This window comes from Neopsephotus bourkii, unplaced genomic scaffold (genome assembly GCF_033783945.1).
Source record: "Neopsephotus bourkii isolate Nb327-2 ecotype Australia unplaced genomic scaffold, CSIRO-AGI_Nbou_v1 NB_567, whole genome shotgun sequence".
In the NCBI taxonomy this organism is placed as follows: domain Eukaryota; kingdom Metazoa; phylum Chordata; class Aves; order Psittaciformes; family Psittacidae; genus Neopsephotus; species Neopsephotus bourkii.
Window position 1 is genome coordinate 1,235,570 of NW_026901068.1, and position 26,569 is coordinate 1,262,138.

A 26,569-nucleotide genomic window follows, 5' to 3' on the forward strand; every position below is an offset into this window, starting at 1 on the left:
TGCCTACTTCTCAATCTACTGAATCCCTGGCAAAAAACTTGATTACGTGGCTCATGTGCACCTGTACTGTGGAGACGGCTCATCTTCACATATTTCTGAGTTACGTGCCATGACAACTCTTACTCTTGTGGGAAAGGTCATGATCTGACCTAACCTTTGTCTGTGAGCATGCTGCAGTGTTTATCTGCCCTTTAAGAAAAGAAAAGAAAGTAAATATTTGATTTTCCTCTCTGGTAGTGAGTATAGGGATTTACTTGTTCTTAATAGAGAACTGTGCAACATAAGGAAAACAATGTCTACAAGACAGAGCTCCTGATAGCATTCAGAGCTGGTTTGCAACAGCTTGTCAAAATGACTGCAGTCTGAGCTACAAGGGCACAAGTATAATCCTAAAATTAGCAAGAATAGTTTGCAGTTGCACATTCTGACCCCCTCAAGATTTTATAGCTGCCTCCAATAAGGAATTAAAAACGTGGGGGTGTCGTTAACTTTGCAGAGCTCATACACAATGGCCAAATAGGAAAATGACTGGAGAAAATGTCAAGGGAGAAACTATTCTTGTATTTCACAGAAATACAGTAGAAAGTTGTTATGTTTCTGAATTTCCATGTTTGCATCGCATTTGAAGTTGATATTTCCTAATACAATTTAAATAAGTTGTGAATGTACCTCCCTAATTTAAAAAAAAATGGTTATTTTATCCCAAGGAAGAGCTGTGCATCATCTGAACGACACATTTCAGGAGCTGCTTGTGTTCTGCTGAGAAGTCATTAGGATGAGGAATGGCTTTTGTTAGAAACACAGCAATGTAATTATGTGTGAGAACTCTGCTACAGCCTTTGGTGATAAACTACAGTCCGTATCCAGTCCTTAAGGATCCGTACAATCTTACGAGTTACTTAGCCTGACTCACTGCTGCATCTTTTCTCTGTAGTCTAGTGCTGTGCAGCGTGCTCCCACCCAGTGGGAAATGTGAAGGCAGTGGCCAAAAGAGCATGTGTGTGATAAAACCATTTCCTTTCAGTATTTGTATGCAGGCTCACTTCCTTTTTTTATGTATACCAGTGAAAAGTGTCAGCTTTGCATGCAGAACTCAAATACAGTCTTTTCCATCAGTCAAGCTAAGACTTGGGTGATGTGTATTAAAAAACAAAATGCCAACAATCAAGTATGTGGGAGTTTAGGGGTTTTGGTTAAGATGTACACATGCTCTTTGGTCCATCTAGGCATGTAGAGTCCACAGGTTTTGTTCTGGAATTGGGGGAAGTTGAGAAATGAGCATTTAGAGCAAGATGTTCTGACTATACTATACACTATGTGTTTGATTCCCCACCCCGGATACACTTTCTCTTCATATCAGCTCTCTCATTATGCACTCTGTATGCGCTCTTCCTATGACTCTCCATAGTCACTCCGTGTGCTAACAGTCTGCTACTGTGTGGTGCTGCTTATGGAAGTGGGTTGGCTAGAGGGAAGGTTGTCAAGGAGAGGAGGCACAAACCACACTCAGCCTGCAAAGAGGGCTTGAGAAGAAGTAGGTCATTGTCTTCTCCTGCTTCTGTCCTGTCAGATGTCTTTGCTCAGATGTGCAAGAAATTGCTGGTTTGTTGTTTTGTTTTTAAAGCTGCTTGAGGGGTAGAACAATGAGAGCTTTACCAAGGAACTGAGAAGATCTGGACCTGCACTGAGATCTGCAGTAGGTATCATATTTAGTATGTGCTCAGAAGGCTTTTTGTGGTGAATTGTCTCTACTTCTTACTAAACCCAGTTAGGAATCCTTGGAGAAGATAATCTGATTTCAGAAGACTAAAGAAATCTAGAGGGAAAATGGGAGAACTGGGCAAAACAATGGGAGATCTATCAGGCCAAAGTAAAACAGCTTTTTCTCAAAAACTTAGATATCTTCCAATCATGTATGTTTGCAATCTGTCCTACGCACAAAGACAGTATTTAGGGCCAGGTTGGATGGGGCTTTGAGCAATGTGGTCTAGTGGAAGGTGTCCCTGCCCATGGCAGGGGGCTTGGAACTAGATGATCTCGTAGGTCCCGTCCAACCCAAACCATTCTGTGATTCTGTGATCTTTGTGTAAAATCAGAAAGCCCACACCAGATCTGCTAAAGTTAACTTTATTTTTTATATTATAAGTCACATGGATTGTTTTGAAAGTGGCTGGCAAAGTTATCTCTGTTCTTATACCTCAGTCCAACTCAGTTCCTGGCCACCAAGGCTGGTAAGAAGAATAGGACCTAACTTGCTGAAGTATTGAGGATCCCAGAAATGTTCTTCATTGGATTACTTTTAGGTATGTCAAGCTGTCTTAAATGAACTAGCGTTCTGTATTCCCAGATGCACTTGGTGTAAGCCAGGGCTTTTCTGAGCTTAAATTAGCAAAATTTGTGTTCTTTTGCAGGTGAAACAGGGAAGCTCAGGTGCAAGTCTTCCTCTAGTACTGGCAGTCCCCAGGCATGTGGCACAAAAGTAGCTGGAGCAGGCGAGTACATTTGAGATTGCTGAGGAGAGGATCTAGAAGAGGCTAAAGTCAAGTTTAGCTGCTCTGGGATCCCAGGTGGCAGCCATTTGGTTGCTACTGAGTAGAGGATCAGGTAGGACCAGTTGAGATTATCTTTCAGCTCCCCATAGATTTGCATGTGTATTTGCCTTTTCTGTGGCAGTTCAGGTAAAGGAAAACCCTTTGTTTATGTGGGAGTTTTGACATATGAGTGAGGAACCTTACAAGTGCACTGTTTCCAAAAGACTGCTTTGCAGATTTGAGCTAAATCTTCAGCCTTTTGCAAATCAGCTAAATGTATTTGCCTATTTATTTCTGCCTTTCCTAGCAGAAATAGGGAAGAGATTTTTTCACCAGACAAGAACCCAAGTCACAGATTCGAAGACTTGCAGCTGAATTTTGTCATTGACTCATCACATGCCTATTGGTAAGCCATCTGCAAATAGGATAATTGTCTGTAATTTAGGGTGTCTCATCTAAAGACCTCAATTTCCATTGCTAAAAAATGAGTCTAATGCATACAACACAAGAGTATTGTGTAGAATAACTCACTGTATCCAACTATTGAAGAGCTTTTTGCAGGTGTAGAGTGCTTGTATATATGGCTAATCAGCATTATTTAACTGTACTTCCAGCCATTAAAACTCCACTGGCCCAAATGAAATCAAATCAAGCTTTTATTCTAACCTGTACATGGAGAACAATTTTTCCAGCCATAACAGTGTATAATTTGTTATTTGCTCTCACCTGATCTACTTGTTAGCTCTTGACAGTGAATTGAGTTCTATCTCACCTGTCTCAGTAGCGCAGGTGTTCCTAGACTTGATCCTGAAAACATTTGCACACATTAAATTTAACACATTAAATCCCCATTTTGTTTAACAGCAGTTGTCCCATTTCAAGCAGTTGAGGGCTGAGAGGCCTACCCAGTAAGTAGGTGGGCACATTCAGCAGGAAGCTTTTTGGACTGGTAGGAAAGAGACATGATTGATTGCTCAGCTGTTGAAGGTATCACAAAGCCAAAGCGAGCCTTTCTCCAAAGAAGGTACCTGCTTTGTCACTTCAGTTATACCCCAAAATGGCACAGGCTTCATCTCTGCATGTACCAAGGCACAACAAACTAGGATAACACAGATTTTCTTCCTTCTTGGTTTCACAGGCTGGAGACAAGTTTGTTATTCAAGGACTCAGCACAAGTGTCAGATACCGATCATTACCTATAAATTCATTGGGAAGTTTATTGTCATGTTTTATAAAAGTGATTTCCTTTATGAGGCAATTACATGCCTTACTACTTCTAGTGCATCTTGCTGCTACCTTCAAATGTGCAGCTTTAGAGGACATTTCCACAAAACCCTTTTCAGTTCCCAAATTTTTAAATATTCAATATACCCCAGCGTGAATGTCATTTGGCTTTAGAGTCTATAGTTCTACTGTGTTGAATTTTAAATCTCATTTTCTAGAAATAGTCAATTTCTTATAGTAACATGTGATTGCTGATACTTGTGGTGGAATCCAGTTACTTGGTTCAGCAAAAGTTCACCTTCTGAGGGGTCACGGTGGGAGCACATTATCTTGGAAGCAGTTTTCGGAGTTTTCCTTTTCCTCCTCCTTGCGCGTACTTAGTTTTTTTCAGAGTTCATTATGCCATATTGAAATCCTGTCTCCACAAGCTCGATTCCTACTCCAGGTGGATGTTGTATGTCTCATACTCTTTCAGGTATTGTGGCTGAACTTGCCTTCTAAGCAAGATTGCAGAGGCTTGACCTAGAGCTTTTTGAAATCAACCTTTCTATTTACTCCTGTTGGGCTTTATTCTGGGTGATCAGCATACTCCAGTCAGTTGCAAAAGCAGCACAGCCCTTTCACCAACTTTCCCTGTCCAAAGCCCAGCATAGAGCAGGTTGTCATAGTTTCTTTCATCTTTCTGCCAGGTTTGTTTTCAGTTGAGCCTGAGTGTCTGCTGTCTGATGTTTCTGCCATGGGATGTGTGTTGTAAACAAGGTTTGTTTTCATTTCTCCAAGATAAAATGCCTGCTTGAAAGAGCTAATTGTGCTTAGTCAGTCTACAAGACACCAGTTAGCGTGTCTCATTTCAGAGCTGGAGGCGTGTGTTTGAGCCCCTTACTCTGCCCTCATGTCAGAGGCTATTCCCGTTGGGCGCTGCTGGAGGTGGGTACCTGCTCTGTCAGGGCCAGCAAAGCAAAGGAAGAGGACATGGTACTAACCCCATCCAAGTGAGCTCTTGTGCTCCAAGCTACAAAAAGGAGCATGTTTACTGCACTGTTTGAATTGGGAGTGGGCAAGGAAAATAAAATGGATTCAGTCAGATGCGCCTGAAGCTAAATATATAATTTACTTAGCGGTGTGAGGTTTGTGTTAATGTGGAAGCAGGAATGGTGCTCTTGTGTTGGAGAAAGAGAGAGAGAAAAGAAAGAAAACTACAGTTATTGGACAACATAAAGTTAAAAAACTGTATGTTCAGATCTGATGCTAATTAAATTTCTTAGTTGTTCTGAATGACAATGAATTGGAAAGCTAGAACTCCCTGAACCCGCATCTCCTTCTATTGTAGATAGTCCTTCTAGATGTACATGTAAACCCAACAAAAGAACTTCTTTGTCCACAGACATACCTGTGGAAATCCTCTCACTTCTTTCTGCTTACCTTGCCCACCTTGAACTTGGCCATGCTGTAATTACATGTCATGCCCGACAATAGCTGTATTATATCATCCTGATTAAAAAATGGACTGCTGTATCAAGCTACTGCCTATCGTGATGTCAGTCTGCACAATGCTGTTGATTTGGCAGACTGTTAAGCAAAAGAATTATAACTTCTTTCCTCTGGAGCTCTTTATTAAATCCAGATTGATGTTTCATCCGAAATGTCAAGGAATCTGCCAGCACCTTAGCAATTAATGAGAATAATGACCTGCTGTAAAACAAAAAATGGTGAATTAAAAGTACAGGTCATGTCTGTGTTTGCCAACAAGATACAGATAACCTTTTGTTTTCAGTTGGTTTAATTCTCATCTTTAACAAAAAAGACATAGATACTAGGGAGAGTCTGTTAATTGCAATTAAACTCAGGCTCCTATTTGAGTGCTCAAAGATCATGGCTCGCAGAGACAGCTTATACTAAGTCTGCTGCAGCAATCCAGGCCCCAAGTTTTTCATTCTGTTCTTCTTCAAAGATTTCTGCTTCTGCTGCTGGGATTCCTCAGCTAATCATAAAACAGTTGCAGATCTGCTTAAATCATAGTTGGATGCACTGGGAAGACAAAAGTTGATAACAGTTTATGCTAATACACCAGAGTGATACAGCATCTACTTTACCAGGAGCTAAACTGGTCCTGTAAAGAGGGAGGGAGGCATCTAAAATGGCAGATTGTTGGGACTGAAAATTCTTCTAAGCTTTCCTAAGCTCATCTATATCTACTAATGAGTCAGAGCTTTAATTCCCATTGAATTAAACAGAACAACTCTGAAAGAGGTTTGTACTCGAGTAATTTTAAGGATCCAGCCCTTAAATTCTTAAGTTATTTTGATGACTTAGACTTTGCAATGTTGTACCTAAAATACTGTAATTCCATTTAAAAATTTTGGGCACTATGTGTAAAAATTATTCTTGATCAGAAAAACCCCTCTGTGCATACTCCCAGTGAGTGTTCTGTTTCTGGTTCACATTTCTAATTAAGAGGGTTTTATTTTAAAGGTTAAATGCTTTACATTTTTGGACAAACATGGAAGTGAAACTGTGTTATATTTTAGTGTAGATTTTAACAGCACTTCTACTTTCCTTTTGTGCTGCCACAGGGCATTTTGACGAGATTTTATCTACATAGAAGATAGGAAACATCCCTATTACAGTAGGAGGGAAGATGCATGAAAGCATAATTGAAGCCAGAGGCAAAACTGTTTGCTTAGTTTAGTGAGATCAGTTTACCTAGTGTGTTTAAGAGTATATTAGCTCTTTGTAAAAAAATCTTGCTCTTTCACTTGGAATGAAACACCAGAATCACCAGAGCAAGAGGTCACTGTACCAGCATAAGCCTCTAAACACCACTGTAGACATTATTGCTTGAACAATGTGGTTTTATTTGCTTGGATTATTCAACGTGTGCAGATACATTGGTTGTTTCTCATCTGTGTATTAATATCAAAGCCAAAACTAATCTTTGTCAGAGCCTGTGCAGGAGAACCTTAGAGGTCCCAGCCACTTGGATAAAAATCCCATCTTCTTGCTTGGCCTCCAGGGGCACTTCAAAAGGTCTTTTTCACTTGCTTTTAAAATGCCAGGCCTTTCCTGACTCTCTGTGTTGTTTTCTTAGAGCTACCAAACCAGTGGCATTATCAGCATAGCCATCAGCTCCCAGCTCTGACCTCCCCATCCCTGTTGGTTGCGTGGCCCTTCTCATGTGGTGCAGAGGATGCAGGCTGTGTGTCTTCTAACACGTGGTGGATTCCTTGGTCAGTGGCTTCATACTACTTCAGAAAGATGTACCATCATTTCTCAAACAAGTGTTATTTTCTAGGGATGAAATGGCCAATAGTTGTTTGGCTATCACACTGCCCCGCTTTAGCCAGCGTGCTGTCCCCGCTGTGAGATTTGCGGTGGTTTGTGAGCATCTCCTGATTTCAGATGAGTGCTTTTCCATGCTGTTTATGTTCGTTCAAAGGTTGTATGTTTTGTGCTCTGAGACATTTTCTGACCACTCAGTTGAAATTTCTGATTAATTAGATATCATCAGGTTGAAATGTAGTTAATTACAAAACCAGAAATAATTGCTTTAAGGATGATGCTTGCATGTATATTTTTTTCCTGTTTTCCTCCCTACTTCTACTGTTGAAAAATAACCATGGAAAGACCCTATGCAAAAGAAGAGACATAGCTAGAACTCAGTTGTGCACTAAATATTGTTGAATGAAAGTGTGAGAAAATTAGGAAAAGGAAATAGTTTTTTTCAGTACCTCTTTGAGATCTACTGCAGGGGCCTCAGCCTGGTAAAGTTCAAACTTGGCCATTTACCTGAAATGTAGAACATTGAAAAGCACGTACTTCTAGCAGGAAAATGTCTGTAGTTTCTCTTTACATAGTGTAAACCTGGCTCTCCTGTATAGGCAGGATTTTGGAGATGCCCAGGGTAGTAATATATATCTCTTTTGTACCTTATTGCATGGAGCTTCGCATCCAATTGAGTTTACCTGGTATGTGGTATTTAAGTGATGGTTGTTTCATTTATCAGTTTGTATTTTTTAATGTACATAAACATGACAAAAGGCATACCAAAAGAAAAATCTGCATTTGAATTGAAGTGGTCCATTAACGTGAAAGACCAAGGCATATCAACAGCATTTGTATTCTGTATACTTACATATGCTAAATAATTTTGTTTTCAGAGTGGATAGATTATGGCTTTCTGACTCTGAAATAATTACAGCCTCAGCTATAGCTGCAGTGTTAGTCATAGTGATTTAGTGATGCCGATAATGTTGGGAATATGCAGACTATTAATATGATGTGGGGCAGCAATGGTGAAGATAAATCTGTGGCTGTACTGAATATTCACCTTTCCAGACAACACTACTCATCTCTGTCAGTACTTGAACGCATCCACCTGTGTAAATCTGGGAAACACTATTAAAACCAGATTGTAAGACTAAGTAGTTCCACAGCTTCACTGAGGGCAAATCCTGCCTGACCAATTTGGTGACCTTCTATGATGGGGCTACAGAACTGATAGATAGGGACAAAGCAGCTGAAATTATCTACCGGGACTTGTGTAAAGCTTTCAACACTATGCCACATGACATCCTTGTCTGTAAACTGGAGGGACATAAATTTGATGGATGGACCACTCAGTGGGTAAAGGATTGTCTGGATGGCCGCACGCAGTGTTGCGGTCAATGGCTCAGTGTCCAGCAGGAGGTGGGTAACAAGGGTCTCCCTCAGGGATTCGTGTTGTGACCGGTCTTGTTCAATATCTTCGTCGCTGACATGGACAGTGGGATTGAATGCGCCCTCAGCAAGTTTGCCAATGACACCAAGCTGTGTGGTTCGGTTGATACGCTGGAGGGAGGGAATGCCATCCAGAGGGACCTTGACACGCTTGTGAGGTGGGCTGTTGCCAGCCTCATGAAGTTTAACCATGCCAAGTGCAAGGTCCTACACCTGGGTCGGAGCAATCCCAGGCACAGCTACAGGCTGGGCAGAGAAGAGATTCAGAGCAGCCCTGCAGAGAAGGACTTGGGGGTGCTGGTCGATTGGAAAATGAACATGAGCCAGCTTCAGTGTGTGCTCGCAGCCCAGAAAGCCAACCGTATCCTGGGCTGCATCAAAAGGAGCGTGACCAGCAGGTCAAAGGAGGTGATCCTGCCCCTCTACTCTGCTCTTGTGAGACCTCACTTGGAGTATTGTGTGCAGTTCTGGTGTCCTCAACATAAAAAGGGCATGGAACTGTTGGAACAAGTCCAGAGGAGGGCCACGAGGATGATCAGGGGGCTGGAGCACCTCCTGTATGAAGATAGGCTGAGAAAGTTGGGGCTGTTCAGCCTGGAGAAGAGAAGGCTGTGTGGAGACCTCATAGCAGCCTTCCAGTATCTGAAGGGGGCCTACAGGGATACCAGAAAGGGACTCTTCATCAGTGACTGTAGTGATAGGAGAAGGGGTAATGGGTTTAAACTTACACGGGGAAGTTCAGGTTAGATATAAGGAAGGAGTTCTTTACTGTGCAGGTGGTGAGACACTGGAACAGGTTGTCCAAAGAAATGGTAAATGCTCCATCCCTAGCAGTGTTCAAGGCCAGGCTGGAAATAGCTTTGGTCAACATGGTTTAGAGCGAGGTGTCCCTGCCCATGGCAGGGAAGTTGGAACTTGATGATCTTAAGGTCCTTCCCAGCCCAAACCATTCTGATTCTACAATTCATTTGGAAACCTTTGTGACTGACTTACTTGTACATGATGATCGGTCTAAGCAACAAGTATTGTAGTCACCACTAAAAATGATTATTAAATTACCTTTTTATTAAAAATAAATATATTTCCAAATGAAGAGAAAAATGTTTAAGGTTTAGAGAACTTGCTCAGAAGCCACTCTGCAACGTCCAAGCATACCTTTAAAATAAATGTTGCTCCCCCTATTAGACAAGGCAGTGAAGACACCCAGCCCCATCCTTGCTGTGCACTTTGTGTTCTCAGCTGCAGCTCATGGTTACCAAACCTGCTAATTCCTCATTCAGCAGAGACCTGAGCTATCTTTGGCTGTAGGATTTTTGCTGCCCCAAAGGAACCTGAACACTGGCACGCTTCACTGCCTGGGGTGCACCATTGAGCATATCCTCTATGGGATTTTACTGTCTGCAGAAACTAGCTAACTACTAAAATAGTGCCTGATTGTATAGAGCAAGTCTTTTTTTGTCTAACTAAACAGAATTTATATTTTTAGCCTTTCTGCCACTGTTTTTTTTTTTTAGCATTTTTCTCATTCAAGTGAGTAGCACTCTATTGAATCTTTCAGTAGATTGTAGCTTGTACCCAGAGAGGTGGTGATGTTATGTCTTTAGTGAATTACATGGTAGCAATTGAATTTATCAGAGTATAGTGCCAAGACAGCATGTTTCACTGCGTTATTTTTCATAATGAAGGAAGAGAAGAATACCTGTAGGTGGCAATAGTACTGAAGCTGTAGCTGCACACCATTGTGGGTTTTTTTAACTCGTAGGTTACTAACAAGTTAACTTTCAAGTTAGCTTTCTGTAGTTCCAATTCTTGATTGATGCTGAAGGCCAGGACAGCATGGTCTCTAATGTCTGAATGAAAATCTAAATGCCAGATTTCTCACACTACCACTGTTTGGCTTAGGCAAATTTACAGATGGCTTTAGGAATTTTGTTTCAGTATTTAGTTGAACAAGCAAAGAACTTAAATAAACTTATATTTTCATCTGTTATTTGAAATAGTTCAACCACACCAGGTTGGATGGGGCTTTGAGCAACGTGGTCTAGTGGAAGGTATACCTGCCCATAGCAGGGGGCTTGGAACTGGATGATCTTTAAGGTCCCTTCCAACCTAAACCGTTCTATGATTCTATGATTTACCTATCTATGTGTTTATTCATTATCAAGCAGGGGGGGTCTGACATGGATTTTTAATGATATCATTGACTTAACTGTGACATTTTTATCATTGTCATTATTGTAATGCACAGTACAATAATATAAATTAGGTAATTCTCTCAATGAACTGGAAAGATAAAAGGCTGTGTGTGCCCAAAACAGAAAAACCAACACTGTCCATGGACGAAGCCCAAGTTCTAGCCTGCAGCTGCTCTTTCAAGTTGAACTCACAGTGCCGATGGGTAACAGCAATACCCGTGGAGTGTAACAGTACTGGTACAGCTCTGAGGGCAGCCAAGACAGCAGGTGAGCTGTGAGCATGAGCAGCAGCCTGAAGGACCCTGTCACGGTTAGCTGGTGATGAGCTGGTGCCATCTGGATTTCAGCTACACTCAAGACAGACCTCAGCCATCTTATACCTGGGCTGCTGTAACCCAGGAGGGATTGTATTGCTGTAACAACACTGAGGGAGGTGCGCTGGCCCCAGGTCTGCTGGACTCAGAGCAGCATTTCAGCTGTTTAAACTGTGTTCAGTGGGATGTGCAATGACTTTCACAATGTACTTCTTGAGTAGGAACACAGCTGAAGTGTCAGAAGTTGCTAATTCTGTTGGTCATTGGTCTGTGATGCTCTGGTTTTATCACCACAGTGGTTAAAGATCTACTAGGATTACAGAAGGATTGCAATGAAGTGTGCGGGTACAAACTAATAACTCTTAATTTACAGTCTATATCAGTACTTCTGCGTCATTATTACTTGGTAAGTTATTTAAATACCTACTGAAGATTAAGTAGGATCTTATTTTGACACACATAGTTTGCATTAGATGAGGCAATACTAACTGAATAGAAAAATCTAAGTTCTGTTTATGGCCTATTACCTCTGGTGGCATTTTTATGAAATTTCACAAAATGGGGAAGTGACACGTCCCCTCACAATTCTAGTTGCCACAAGAATAACTTATTTGTGTAGAATGTTATTTTCTGGGGGAGTCTAATTTATGCATTCTGAGTACTCTGCTGGCTGATAGTTCAAAATAAAGAACATTTGTGCAGGAATTTAATCATTATCTTCAGCTGTGAATGCCCATTGCTCAGCGAGAATTGTCCCTGTAATTCTGCTACTATTTTAACTGGTATTTTAATTAAGGCTCTTCTGCTTATCAAGTGTAAAACCATTTGTTGTGCACCTTAATCCACTGACTAAAATGAAGAAGTAAGAGAAATAAACTCCATGCAAAATGCCAGAGAGTTATTTGAAATAATGAAATAGTTGCAAGTGCTGGACTAACATGTGAAATTAAAGCAGAAGAGAGCAAGTGTGTTGTGAGTCTGGGAGCAGCAGGTGAGGTGGGGACTCTGTGACCTACTTTGCTGCGCTGATTTATTTGCATTAGTCATCCTGGTAGCTGAAACCCCAAATTCCGCATCTGTTGATGTTGTTACCCAAATGCTTGTAAAGGAAAGTCCATGATGGCAGCTTAAAGCACGGCTGTGATTTCTCTGTGATTCACGATACCTGATTAGACTTGCTGTCCTGGAAGGTGACCATGTTGTTCTTCTTGGCATAGTTTATCCCTCCTTTTTCAATTCTTTTTGCATTGCTACTTCAAATAGTCCAGGCTTTTAAGAAAAATGTTATGGTAGTGGAATTCAGCAGTCAAATATCAGTGGAAATACAGCAAAGACTAAGCTTGCAACTGGTATGTATAGGTCTTGTATTTAGTTATTGATACTAAATTATTTGAACTACTTTGTACCTCATGCCTGCTTTCTGGGCAGTCTTGCTGAGAGTTCAGCCTTGCAAAGGAGCAATGTTACAGCCCCCAGAGCTTAACAAACATGAGCTGCCAACACACGGGAGTGGTAGGGGTGGGTGGACACAAGATTAAAAATCCTCCTGTAAACCAACAATCAGACCCAAGTTTCTGTTGTCAGGGCTGAGAACTCGGTTAAAGAATGATGACCTCAGGTGACCTTAATTATCTTGTTGTATAATGATCATAAAAAAGGGAGAGGCTGAGAAATACTGTCTCTGCTCTCCTTGTATGAATGTGCTGGGCAAGGAATTACTGGGTTACATAGAAGCTGAAGCTTTTTTGTGTGTATGTGCACACTTCAAATCTGAGCTTTGTGTTTGAGAGGTGTTTTAATAGTGATGTTTTAAAAGGATCTGAAGGAATTTAAAATCTTGACTTGATTGCACAGGTTACTTAACTGCTGAGAAACCTGAGGGCCACCCAACCCATGGCAATTGTGCTAGGCAATAAATGGTTTAGAAACCAGCAGTGATGCTCTAAAAACACATTGCACCTTCTCAGTTTTACAACATGGGCAAATCCTACGCATAAGGTACAGGGTTCATAGGGAAAACCAAAACATCTTTCAGCAAGTTAGATTTCCTAACATCTTAGATTAGATATTAGGAAAAAGTTCTTTACTGTTAGGGTGGTGAGGTGCTGGCACAGGTTGCCTAGAGAAGCCGTGGCTGCCCCAACCCTGACAGTGCTCAAGGCTAGGTTGGATTGAGCTTTGAGCAATCTGGACTAGTAGAAGGTGTCCCTGCCCGAGGCAGGGGGGTTGGAACCAAATGATCTTTAAGGTCCCTTCGAACACAAACCATTCTATAATTCAAAGTTATAGACTTCCATGTTTGCTATGCTGCCATTTTCCAACTCTTGTCTTGCAGCAGCCCTTAGAAAGATGGTCTGTCGTGGATCATGGTGGGCACAGGGCTGGGGAAAAGCACACCTGAAGGTAGTGCTTCCAGCTCTCTCCATGATAAGCATCTGTCTTTTGCCCTGGTCTGGGTTACCGAAGAGCAGCATTAGGGGATGATCTGTCAGGGGGGATGGCACAGTCCTCTGGGCCTAGCACACTGGCAGAGCTAACTGGCCTCTGACCTGGACATTAAGCTCCCATCTCCCTACCTTACACCTCCTCCGCGTATTGTGCTACATGGCTAACAGACCCTATAACCTGCCCTAACCCTCCACTGGCCAGTATGTGACTTGCACAGCCCATTGCATACCCCCAGAGGCTGGGGACCTTGCCGTTAAGACAGAGAGTCATGCTTGGCACTGCTGCATGCTCCCATGCTGTGTGTGCCAGGTGGTGCTGCCATGTCTCACTGTTTCCTCTCAGCTGTTAGTGTTTTCCCTAGGGAACTCAAAGCAAGGATAATGATGTATTAAAAAATCAACATGCTTGTTGCTCTGAAAAAATGCAAGCATATAGCTCACATCACCTCTCTTGCTCTTCACATACTGCTGCTACCTCCCCTGCACTATTCCATATCCTATCAGTTTCTCCCCATATGTCCAGATAATGGTGCAAACATGGGTTAAAAGTAAGTCTTCTGAATGAGAAGCATGTTTACAGCAACAGCAGGCAAGAGAAACAAAAATCAATAGAAATGGTTTTCTGGGTCACAGTTTCATTAATGTCTTCAGCTTTAAAGGGATTTGGTATTTTTGTGAGGCCATTGTAGGCCACATGGACATTTCAAGTTCCATAAAAATTTTAAGGCATAATACAGTGTTGGTGCATGTTTATGCTCCTGGGGATTTGAAAGGTTATTTCCTTTACTTTGAAAGATTTCCTTTCCCGTTGCAATGATTTTTATTGTCATTCTTGGGAAGCACAGATGAAGGCAAAGTCGCAGCTGGTTTTGGAGGCTGTCCATCGAGCAGAAACGTTTTATTGAAGTGGTTTAGGTACTTTCCTCCATTCCTGTACCATCCTGCACAAGAACAGACACCAAGTACCACGTGCTGACTCCTACTGTCAGCTTCTTGCATAAAGGCCTCCAAGTAAGCCTCAGCAGCTGAGCTTATTCTCCTGACGCCATCTATCCCTGACTCCATGTTGTAAAAATGCACCTGGAGAAGGATTATAAAATCATAATTGCTCCAGTAACTTCCCATAGCATTCCCCAGGGTCCTGTACAAGCAGTGTAACACCTGAAAATACTTGAAAAACCTAACAACAGAAAGACACAGCTACTGATGGTACATCTCATTTCCTCCTCCGATGATCTGGTGCCAATTTTTCCTTGCTGGGCATCCAACCAGGGTAACTGGCATTAGTAAATAAGGCCACAGGCAGATCTGAACAGAGAAAAAAAACAGCATAGGAATTTATCGTATCACATCAGTGGAGGAAACAGTAGAGTTTCTATCCACCCTGTGAGTGGAGGGAGCAGAACACGTGCCCTGCACGTCACCTCCTCGAGGACCCAGAAGGTGACATCTGCCATCCCAGCCCCCCTCCTCCTCTGCTCGTTCTGCAGGAAGGCTCAGATGTGTTTACTCCATGGCAAATGAAGCCATTTCAGACTGAAAGAAAGTGCTTGCTGTCCTCCGCCTGGGATGAGAAAACAATCTTTTTGCTGGAGCCACAGCTAAAACATGTGCACTACACAGTGGCTTTATTTTTCAGGCTTCCAGTGATCAATACACATTGAGAGGTAGATGTTGACAAATGCAAGCAGTTGTTTACATCAAGTTTTCTCACCTCAGAGCAAATTTAAAATGTGCTACTCCTGCATTACAGCATGCCAACAGATGTGGTGGGTTGTTTCAGGCAAGCTTTCATGTGTCTTGCAGTATCACCTACACAGCAGATCGCTGAGTTTCGTTGCCGTTTTTAGTATCAATTATAACTATCTCAGTGCTCTCTGAAAGCTGGCTGCTGCCAAAAAACAATCCAATTTCTGTTATAACATTTAAATGACATAGCATGGTCAAAACAAACCATCTGTGCTGACAAGAATTTCCATTAGTACACAGCTGAGACATCAGCTTTCAGCAGCAGAAGAAACCCAGTTAGCAACATCTATCTTCCTTGTGATTTAGTTCAAATTCATCTAAGGCATCCATCCACTGTTCTCCATCTTTCAGAGAGGCTGACAGAAATGAGATTGGTTGGAAACTCTCTGAGGGGTGAAATTCATCCTGTGCTGACTGCAAAAAGACACTACAGTGGAATGGAGGCCAGCACAGAGAGAGCTCAAGAAGTTCTGCTCTGGGAACAGTGTCATCTTTTATTTGCTTAACAGTATCACTGAGATACATTTGTTTGTGTTCTACTAAAGCACAGTTGCTATGAACAATTTATATATTATAAAAAATATTTCAAAGGTCCTGTAGGTATCAAAGTTTCCAACTAAGCCACAAAATCAAAGTATGCAGAAAGATCAAGGTTCAATATTGATAAAGGGTTGCAGCAGGAGGCTTTTCAACTCCCCAGTTTAGCAGTGTTAGTGCTATGGCCGTATCTGAAACGTAAAGGTTTTTTTCCTGTTGTTTTTTAAAACATGCTACTTAAAGGTAGTGCCTTACCTTTGTACTCTCCAGATCTGTTTTAAGGGAAGACAGATGAAAAATGAAAAGACCAAATAGATTATCCGGGGAAACTGAAGTTTCAATAAATGATGCATGTACTATAGCCCTGAATGATGAGTAATTTGGTAAAATATCAGTGTGCCTTTGAAATAACCTCACTGAAGAGCCTTTGGCCATAAATTAAGCCAATAACTTGTATGTGCACATTTATAAAATCTATAATATAGTTCCCATGTTCTTTCTCAGGTGCCACAATCTGAGAAGGTCAGCACAGTCATCAAAGTACTTGCATAAATACATCAGTGTCTTTGCAAAACTATATGAAATTCAGAGCCCAAAGTATCCACTTTGATATCCACTGCAGAAGATATCTCACCTACATGGTAAATTCTACCACAGCAGAGACTGATGCTGATCCATACTGACAGCATTATCTACAAGATCTAACTGAATTGTAATGTCTCATCTGCAGGAATCTTGGTTTGTCTAAGCAGTAGCATTATATGCTGATCAAATCCTTGATGGTCAAAATCAGTTCAATTACTGTCATTAGGTTTGAATCAGGAAAGTAACATGCATACAGAAACCTAGAGACATTTCTGGAATTTCTTATGTTGTCATGTATATGGCTCTTAGGTACCTTTTCTGCACTCATACAGTTAATTCTTAGAAAATGGAATTAGGAAAAGCCAGCTAGAACAAATTATGTATTTCTTCCCTCTTCCTGAGACACTGTCCTGATGGAAGACCTCCCGTAGCTTGCAACAAACCTATTAATATGAAAACACTGCAGCTACTCAGTATTAAAACTGCATGTTTTCATACAGCTTCTCATACTTCTGATTCAGGAAATGATACTATTGCATATTCTTTTGTAAGTGTGTATATGTATCTATAAATATATGTATTTATGTATATAAATTCTAGCTTGAAATAGCTAGACACACACAAGTGTGACCGAGGGCTCTATATCTGACACTTCACCAAAGAATTTGTGGTGAAAAGAATTTCAAATTTACTAGTGGCTGAAAGCAAGATTTTATTGCACATCTACAGCAGTAATATAGTGAACTTCAGACACTGATGTTGTGTCTTACTTGAATAGTTCTACAGAACACGAGAAGAACTTGCTCATTTCAGTTACGGGACTGATTTTTTCCCTACTTTAATGGTGTCTGCAATTTATTGAACCAAACCCCACCAGCAACACTAGAAGAGATTTGGGAGGGCCTGTATCTGTTGGAAATTGGTAATGTTCACAGAAGTAAAAAAACTTCGTTGCAATTTCATGACATTCAAGAAAATCTATTGCAAGAATTAACCACTAAAAATCACAACCCCCTCCAATCAACCTGTAACATGCAGAACAAGCCCACTTATTTATTTCTTCTTGTGGTAAAAATATACCAAGTCTGGTAGGTCCTTTCTCAAAGAAACTGTTAACTTTCTTCCCCCTGTCCTGTTTTACTCTTTGCTGTCCATCCAACACAGTGCACAGCTTAAAACTGCTCAGGCTTTTGGCAGACTGAAGTCAGAATGGCATAAAATCATAGAACGGTTTAGGTTGGAAGGGACCTTAAAGCTCATTCAGTTCCAATCCCCCTGCCATGGGCAGGGACACCTTCCACTAGGGAAGGTTGCTCAAAGCCCCATCCAACCAGGCCTTGAACACTGCCAGGGATGGGGTAGCCACAACTTCTCTGGGTAGCCTGTTCAAGTGTCTCACCACCCTCATAGTGAAGATTTTCTTCTCATTATCTAACCTAAACCTACCCTCTTTCATTTTAAAGCCATTCCTCCTTGTCTTGTCACTGCTTACTCTTGTAAAAAGTCTGTCTCCAGATTTCTGATAGGCCCCGTTTAGGTACTGGAAGGCTGCTACAAGGTCTCCCTTCTCCAGGTTGAACAACCCTAACTCTCTCAGCCTGTCTTCACAAAAGAGGTGCACCAGCCCTATGAGCATCTTTGTGGCCCTCCTCTGATGCAGGTGTTCCCCCCTGCACTCCACTCAGTGCCATATGTAAACTGCTTGCTCCACCTATAAAATACTGTAAGTACTGAGGAGGCATAAATTAATAATGCATGTTTACATATATGTTTCTATATATATATGTATGTCTGTAGAATACCAAATGAACAAAGAAAAGGTAGCTTGAGCAGTATGTTTTTAACCTTAAAGTTTCCTGTCTAGTGTTTTTCTTATTTCTGAGATTACAGGGCAGTATGAAGACGTGTTGGAAACAGTAGGGATTCGTTTGCTGGAAGTGTCATTCACAGCTGCTGGGCATCATTGGAAAATTAGGGGATGGGGAAATAAATGCACATGTGCATGTGTTTACCAATATCACATTTGTATGTGCATAGATCTAGAAGTTACAGAAGGAGCTGTGCTGCCATCCAGAGAGACCTGGACAGGCTGGAGAGTTGGGCGGGGAATAACATGATGAAATATAACAAGGGAAAGTGTAGAGTCCTGCATCTGGGCAGGAACAACCCCAGGTTCCAGTATAGGCTGGGGAACGACCTGTTAGAGAGCAGTGTAGGGGAGAGGGACCTGGGGGTCCTGGTGGACAACAGGGTGACCATGAGCCGACACTGTGCCCTTGTGGCCAAGAAGGCCAATGGCATCCTGGGGTGTATTAGAAGGGGGGTGGTTAGTAGGTCGAGAGAGGTCCTCCTTCCCCTCTACTCTGCCCTGGTGAGACCTCATCTGGAGTATTGTGTCCAGTTCTGGGCCCCTCAGTTTAAAAAGGACAGGGACCTGCTGTAGAGAGTCCAGCGCAGGGCAACTAAGATGATTAAGGGAGTGGAGCATCTCCCTTATGAGGAAAGACTGAGGGAGCTGGGTCTCTATAGTTTGGAGAAGAGGAGATTGAGGGGTGACCTTATTAGTGTATATAAATATATAAAGGGGGAGTGTCACGAGGATGGAGCCAGGCTCTTCTCAGTGGCAAACAATGAAAGGACAAGGGGTAATGGGTACAAATTGGAGCACAAGAGGTTCCACTTAAACCTGAGAAGAAACTTCTTCTCAGTGAGGGTGACGGAACACTGGAACAGGCTGCCCAGGGAGGTTGTGGAATCTCCTTCTTTGGAGACATTCAAAACCCGCCTGGACACGTTCCTGTGTAACCTTATCTAGGTGTTCCTGCTCCGGCAGGGGATTGGACTAGATGATCTTTTGAGGTCCCTTCCAATCTCTAACATACTGTGATACTGTGTGATGCTGTGAAACAAGAGGGCTGTGTGAAGAAGTTTTGGGGGAAGTGAGTTGCAACGCAAACAAGCTGCAGGGGGTTTAGCTCTGTGCATGTGAAGAGGAAATAAAAAATTATCTATAAATAGAAAACATACCTTGTGGAGGAAAAACCTGCTGATTTGAGACCTGTTAATCTCTTCTGGTTTAAAATTGCTGTGTGAGTTTGATAGAAGGGCTGAAGATGTCTTGCTGAGAGCAGTTACTGAAAGTTTGTTTTTATTCTCCTCTTAAGAAGAGGATTCACTTCAAGCTATTTAAATGCTTAGGGACATTGTTTAACTCCTAAATGTTTATTTTGCTGCTCCATTCACTACAGAAGAATGCAAAAGCTCCCTGTTGATTTATTTGAGCTTATCTACTTCTTTTCTGCATCACTGAGCTGTATTGTGTACAGATGTGCCCTTATTTCTTACTATTGGATGCCTTAGAAAAATAAATGCATTATGGTTTTGGGGACTGAACAGATGAAGTCCAGATAACTAAAGGGAATTTTATTATCACTAACCAGGAGAAAGTTTATACAGATTTAGCAAAGCATCCTTTGGAGATGACACATTCTTAGAGAAGCCAGGCTGGGTCAGTTATTTGAGTTACATAGAAAGATTTTTTTCCCCTTTTCTAGCAAACCAGATGCCAGCATTGGCATACCTCAGATGCTTTATCTCCATGGATGTCCTAGATGTTCTAATGCCACATTTGCATTATTCTCATTCCTTCAGGCAGTCCTGTTAGTTTTCATTTTTCCCTCCTCAGCAGCTGGTTTTATGATATTCAGATATAATTGCTGATCTCAGCTTCACCAGAAGATTCATTCTGAAGCTTCCTGCTAAGTTTTTGCTTGGATTAAGCTGTTTGTTATTTTTCTAAGGCCTGACTAAACCATACTGTTATTGAAGTTCTGTTAGAAAACAAGAAAATAGTTCATTTTAAAGGTTTAATAGTTCATTTTGGGGTGCCTATGCTTTTACAAATTTCCATAAATGTTAAATGGCTTAACATTTGACTGTATCCTCGCTCCATCTTTTACAAGGATAATTAACCTTTATGAAATCCCAGCATGCTATGACACAGTTAAACCCTTGACAACTGAGAATGTGATTGCATGACCACCTTTAGTCCTCACTTCTACCTTCTGCCCTCAGGCCTGATTCCCTGCCCACTTCCCTGAGTCAACACCAGGGCTTAAGGAGCTGTGCAGCCAGTCATGAGGGGTAATAAAACTCATATGTATGTATTTTTGCTATCTAATAAAATTAATTTTGTCTTGGCAGAGGTAGTTTTCACCTGGATCAGCTCTCTGAGCAACTCAACATTGTTAGAACCCTGTCTCACGGATAAGATACTAGACCAAACACGGGCAGATCTCTCTGCACTGCTAATACGTACACATGTAGCGTTACAGGCTACCAGTCATCAATTCTATATACTAACACTGAAGTCGTGGCACCCAAACAGTCAGTAGTTTTTATGGCAGCTTAAGTACATAGTATAAATACTTCTCCGCCAATGTTACTCCCTGTGGGCAGCTCACATGGGTACCTTCCGGGTTGGTATCAGTAACTGGCCATTTCTTTTTATGGCCCCTTGTTATCTTCCTGTGCCTATAGTTTTGGAGCTGCCTGTAGTTTCGAGACTGCTGATGTCAGCTGGTGGTAGTGCCACCAGGAAGCCCCACCTGTAGCTGGGATGGCCCTTCAGCTATGCAACAGGGCTTTATAGAGAGAGTGTCCTTGTGCAGGTGCTTGCTATTACTCCCTGTGCAGCTACAGCAGAGCTACAGGTATGTGGTTAGGGCAACTTTGTTTAACAGCCATGGCAGAACTGCGCCTTTCAGCTTAAGCAAATCTTCAAACCATACCTAGGGTTTTGGCAGTGCAAAACAGGACTGCTGGAAAATGGTAAGTTATTTTTATAAAAACTTGTGGGAGAAATGAAGATAAAACCTAAAGAACTCTCAGGAGTTTTTTTTCTCTGCTTTCAAACAGTGATAGGTTTGTGATACGTTGTTTTAAACACCAGCAAATTTGTGGTTTAGAAAAAAGACAACTTTTCACCAAAAGAAATGCAAGGTTTTGGTGAGTGTTAATGAATATGCTCTGATATTTCATAAATGTATCAGACGTATGTTTGGAATGCTGAAAATCATTGGAAATGGTAAGTGTCAGAGTGAGCTGCAAGGTAGGCATGTTCCCTTCATGTCTTATGTCTAGTGATACCACTTGTTTCTGAAGGTTTGTCTTGATGTCTGTAACAGAACTTCTCCTCAGCTGTTACGTTGTGGTAACTTACATGCCTGGGCCTGAGAACTCTTAATTACTCATGATATATACCATGTTGCTGATACGACTTCTTATGTTGCTATTAGAGTTTATATATTGCTCCAGTGTTTCCTACTAAGTCTCCTAAAGAAGTGTTTCAAAACCCACATGTAATAATTAATCTTTATTAGCAGAATAGGAAAGTTGGAACTTTCCATTTCTCTCCTTAAAACACTTGAAATAAATTTGTTTATAAAGCTGTGTATTTGTTTATAAGGCTACGTATGTGTGTGAGATCCACACACACAAACACAAATCAATTTAAGGGAAGATTGTAAAAGATCAGTTTCACTACTAAGCCTATAATTATTACAGTTTTTTTCCTCCATTTTGATTTGTAAGCATGTGGCCTGTGAGATTCTTATTAATAATGTCATGGCTTTTGAAAAATCTGTATAATCTGTATGACATCTGTCAAATTGTTGTCCTGAGGTGATTACAAAAAGAAGTAGGGAGGTGCTGGTAGCTTGAGCAGATGCAATTACTTGCTTCAGAGCTGACCCTGCTGCCAAAATTGTGAGGGGTTTAGGCAGGAAGAGGGGCAGCTTCAGCTTTCAGTGACACTTGAGGCTAACTGGTGATGGGGTAGGGCAGGCTGCGTACACGGTCGGCACTGGAAGGCCGGGGGGGTTTCCGTTTCTTTCAGCCACAGAACCGTTTGGCTGCTGCAGGGTGTCTTCAGCAGTGCTGTCAGGTGTCTGTGGACACTGAGTTTCTCTGCGCTTCTGTTGCTTAGGATTGCTTTACATGCAAATGGTTTATCAACATATTCACATTGCTTAGGAAAGTAAAGAAAGCCAAATCCTACTCTTCACGGATTTAACTTTAGTAAGAAAAACTCAGTTACAGTTGTTCTGGAAAAAAAAAAAAAGGTGTTAATCTTGTTTCAGAAAACTACATTCCTATATAGTAGTATAGAAATTTTTATCAGCAAATGTTCTGTCTCCACCCTTTCCTTTTCTAGTGATCTCATGATGTAACATTCTCCATAATGGAACTTCAGGGGAAAACTCCCTGAAATGCTAGGACTCTATTTTTTGTGTTGCTACAGTTTCCAAAAACATTGCAAAATAAGCTGCTGCTTATATATTCCTGCTAAAACTAAGGTCCCAGGGGTAAGAAAACTATACTGAATGATTTCTCATACATTTCACCAATTGTATAAGAGCAAAGCAGAAAATTTCAATCTTTCAGATATTGTCCCCAAAATTTCATAATGAATAATAGATTATGGAAATCTGATTGTTAAAGGTCCAAAAGGATGAGTATGAGGATGTGTCAAAAATTCAGACTTACTTTTTTCTGCTTAAAATCTGTATTCTCTCACAAGCTATTCTGACCCATCTGACAGCACCAGGATAGTTAAAAATAGGAATCATGTTGTAGTTTATCACTTGATTCTGCAGTCAACTAGTCATGTGTCTAAACTCAGTAAATTAAATTCTAATCTAAATCATGATTCCAATAGTCATTAACTGTATAGATCTGACGAAGGAAGGCATGAATACAAGATACTGCAGTTTGATACTGTTAAGAATGAATACTTCCATGCAGGAAGTTATGAAGCTCTGCCCCTGTCTTTGGGACATGAGTAGTGAATGACTTTGTGATAAAGACTTTGCACACTGGAGCAATTGGCAAAACTTGAATCGATGGACCTGGATTTTTTCCATAAAGAGCATTATAAAATTAAAGTAAAATGAATGTGATAACTGTTAGCAATACAACCAAGAAACAAATACAGCAAATACTTTATTCAGTGAAAACTATCCTGTGGGATTATATATCAATTCATAGTAATAACCCAGAACTGGCTCCTTGATAAATGACTATATTTCAATGAGTAAAGGGAGCATATTGCTGGATAGTTAGGAATGATGGTTGATGCAAAGTTACGTAGTGTAATGCAAATGTCTGTGCTATGCTGTGTTGTTTTGTTTGTAATCTGCTGCCTTTAAAATATTTGTTGTGAAAATGGGGTATGTGGCAAACTGATGCCAATCATGGTGGGATTTGGGCTTTTCTGCTTAGTTGATGTTAATCTTTCAAGTGCTTGTCACCCAAATTGGAGCTGAACACCATATGTTTAGGTCTGGCAGATTGAGAAGTAAACTGGAAGGAGCTATCTGGTTTTATTATGCTCACCTTAAATGGGCACTTAACCATATTTATCTTGTATTAATGCCCAGTTAACCTACCAGATAACTGACTTATCATGTTTCCCTGTTCACCTGGTTGAAAAGGAAAGCTTTCATATGGCATTGAATTAGATTTGGCAGAACAATAGTTAGATGAGTGGTAGGTGGTCAACGTTGACAGTGGTGAGGGAACTTGAGCTTCACGTCCCTGTAACCTGCACCTCTGTAGTCAATGCAGTGAAACCCAAAGGGCTGTGCTCTAACAACACTCACCAGGAAGTGCTGTAGGTTTATGTGGATAATCATTAATTTTTCTGGCCTCTCATAACCCATCTGTGTTTTCTGGTTGACTGACAAAGAAGTCCTATTCCTGCATTTGACATTGTCTCTTGATATGGAAATAATTGATGTCACACATTTAGCATGACATAACTAATACAGAGCCACAGCCAGGCGATGCACTTCATAGACAAATGAAATGGACAGGCTCCTATCCAGCATGGTTTACAACCCCTGTGTGCAACCATCAGCCACAAATTGAGCTGGGATGTCTGTGAGGCTATCGCCATAAAGCAGTAGGGTGAAAGCTCTGGTGTATTGACTTACAGAGCCTTTAGCAGCTCATATATCAGCTACCCAGCTACAGGCCACATGATGGGGGGCTGTGTGCACTTCTCTGAGCAGTGGGTACAGGTGGCACATCCTGAGAGCAATTCCTGTGCTCATGGGCTATATCTAGTTTGAGGTTTTGGCTTGTTTATTTTAATTTGGGATAAAAGTTTGCACTGATGTAATTACCAGGATATGCAGTAATAGGAGAGTCGGGCTGGCTGTCTTCTGGCTGCAGTCTAAACAGTTTGGATGCAAGTTCACACTCATATTTTGGAATGGGGTACACTTTTATGTGCCAAGAGGCTGCATCTGTTGGTCCTGCATACCTTATGGCAATACCAAAGTGGCTGATTCAGGAGAGACAGGCTGCATACACTTAAGCAGCCCCAAATCGCATACTGTGAGGCAGAAGAATATTTGTAAGCTGGTGAGCAGCAACCATTCACATTGCCCAAGGGAGAATTCTGTACTCGCCTCTGCAACATGGGTCATCTTTAGTGTAAATAGCTGGGCTCCAGGCAAGTTCTTGGGTACACAGAACAGCTAGCATTCAAGTCTGCTAAAAAGGTGGCTCTTATTCACAGCGTTTGAAATGCACAAGACTGCCACCATCCTGTCGGTTCTGTTTGCACTATGGCTGTCACTCAGCAGCAGCAACGAGGAATTATGTAGCAGAAATTTCATATGCAGTACCAGAAGGAAAGGGCTTGGCATTGCCTCTCATCAGACATCAAGGGACACAAGATAATAGGCAGGGGAAAGGAGGAAAAGGGAGAACTGTTAACGTTCAACTGGAATTTTCCATTTGCTTCTCTATCCTTCAACTCCTGTCAGTGTATCTCAGTAACACACAATGGCAGTCTTAGTTTGGAAGGTTTTTTCCTGTGTAGAAAATGGGTATTCACAGAGTGCCCATGTCTTTCACATCCTGCAAGCACACAAAATATTTCTTAGTGAGGAGAGGACGAGGGAGCAGAGGAGGTGATGTCAAATTTTAGTTCAAGATCTGAATGTTTATCAACATCTTCTGAATGTACGTCAGAGCCAGTGCAATCTGTGTCAGTGTGATCCCTTGGTAGTTCGTGCTGGGTACAGACAAGCAGAGTATCTCCTTTCCTGTGGGTGCGAAAGGCTCATGCTTTGGCAGATAAACTGAGAACCATGACAGTGGGCTCACGGATAACTGCAAGACAGACGTCACTCAGGACTGTCCCATTTGCTGTCAGACTTAGAAATGGCATGGTGACTGTCAACACGTAGACCTTTTCCCCAGAGGCTAGTTACTACAACCTCTTGGAAAAAGCTTTGGAGGGCATGTTAAAATCTCTCTCAGAAGAAGCCCCAGTATCCTGTTTAGAGAACAAATGTTACCATTGTGGAAAAAGGGACCTTCGCCTTCTTCCTGACTGTACCTTTGACAATATGCTCTTGACATCATATGTTTAATTCCTCCCAATAAACATCAGAAAACAACATTTAATAATAGAAGTTTTAATTCCGGAGAGCTCAAGGTTCTCTGCAGGAAGATGTGCTGTGCTTCTTCTTCTACAAATGTGGTAGTGGAGGTCCAAAGAAGCCAAGTAAATTGCCAAGATCCAGATTCATGATAAGACTGGAAAGAGAAGGGGATAAACCTCAAGCCAGTCTCCTAATAACAGAATTTGCATGCCTTCCATCTCCATAGAGGATTCCTTTCTTGTGATACTCCCCAGTGTGTGTGTACAACACCATCTACGGGATTACACTGTGTGGGAGTTGGGGTTTGCTAAGTAATCCCACTGTTGCACTGCCGCTACTTCTCCCTCCATGGCCTACACATAAATCAGTACAGATAATTCATGGCTTACAGTTGGGACTGCTGTGTCTGCTGAGCAGGATCATGCAGCATGAAATGGATGGCAAAGACATAGCTTTTGGAGATGAGACAGGAGTCATCTGCAGAAAGCTCAGGCTCCATGTGACAGACCTGCTTTGAATAATCTAATTCCAACCCTAATATCTAATCTAAATCTGCCCTCTTTTAGTTTAAAGCCATTCCCTCTTGTCCTCTCACTACATTCCCTTGCAAAAAATCCCTCTCCAGCTTTCTCTTAGATCTTTATGTACTGGAAGGCTGCTCTGAGTTCTCCCCGGAGCCTTCTCTTCTCCAGGCTGAACAAGCTCAGCTCTCTCAGCCTGTCTCCATAGGAGAGGTGCTCCAGCTCTCTAACTGTCTTTGAAGGGCTCTCCTGACTTGTGGGACCCGTGCCTCTACCCAGGGAGCTATTTCTC

General features: G+C 41.6%; 1 protein-coding gene across 2 annotated transcripts in view; it reads left to right on the forward strand.

Moving 5' to 3' along the window:
- The window catches only part of TMCC3 (transmembrane and coiled-coil domain family 3), a 145,478-nt gene that overhangs the window by 66,644 nt on the left and 52,265 nt on the right, over positions 1–26,569 (forward strand). Inside the window, exon 1 of one of the 2 annotated variants that reach the window (XM_061351302.1) lies at positions 20,995–21,010. The exons of the other annotated variant lie outside the window; for it this stretch is intronic. The gene's annotated coding sequence lies outside the window, so the exon portion shown is untranslated. Of the gene's footprint in view, positions 1–20,994; positions 21,011–26,569 lie in introns of those variants that run through there. 2 annotated transcript variants of the gene reach the window in all.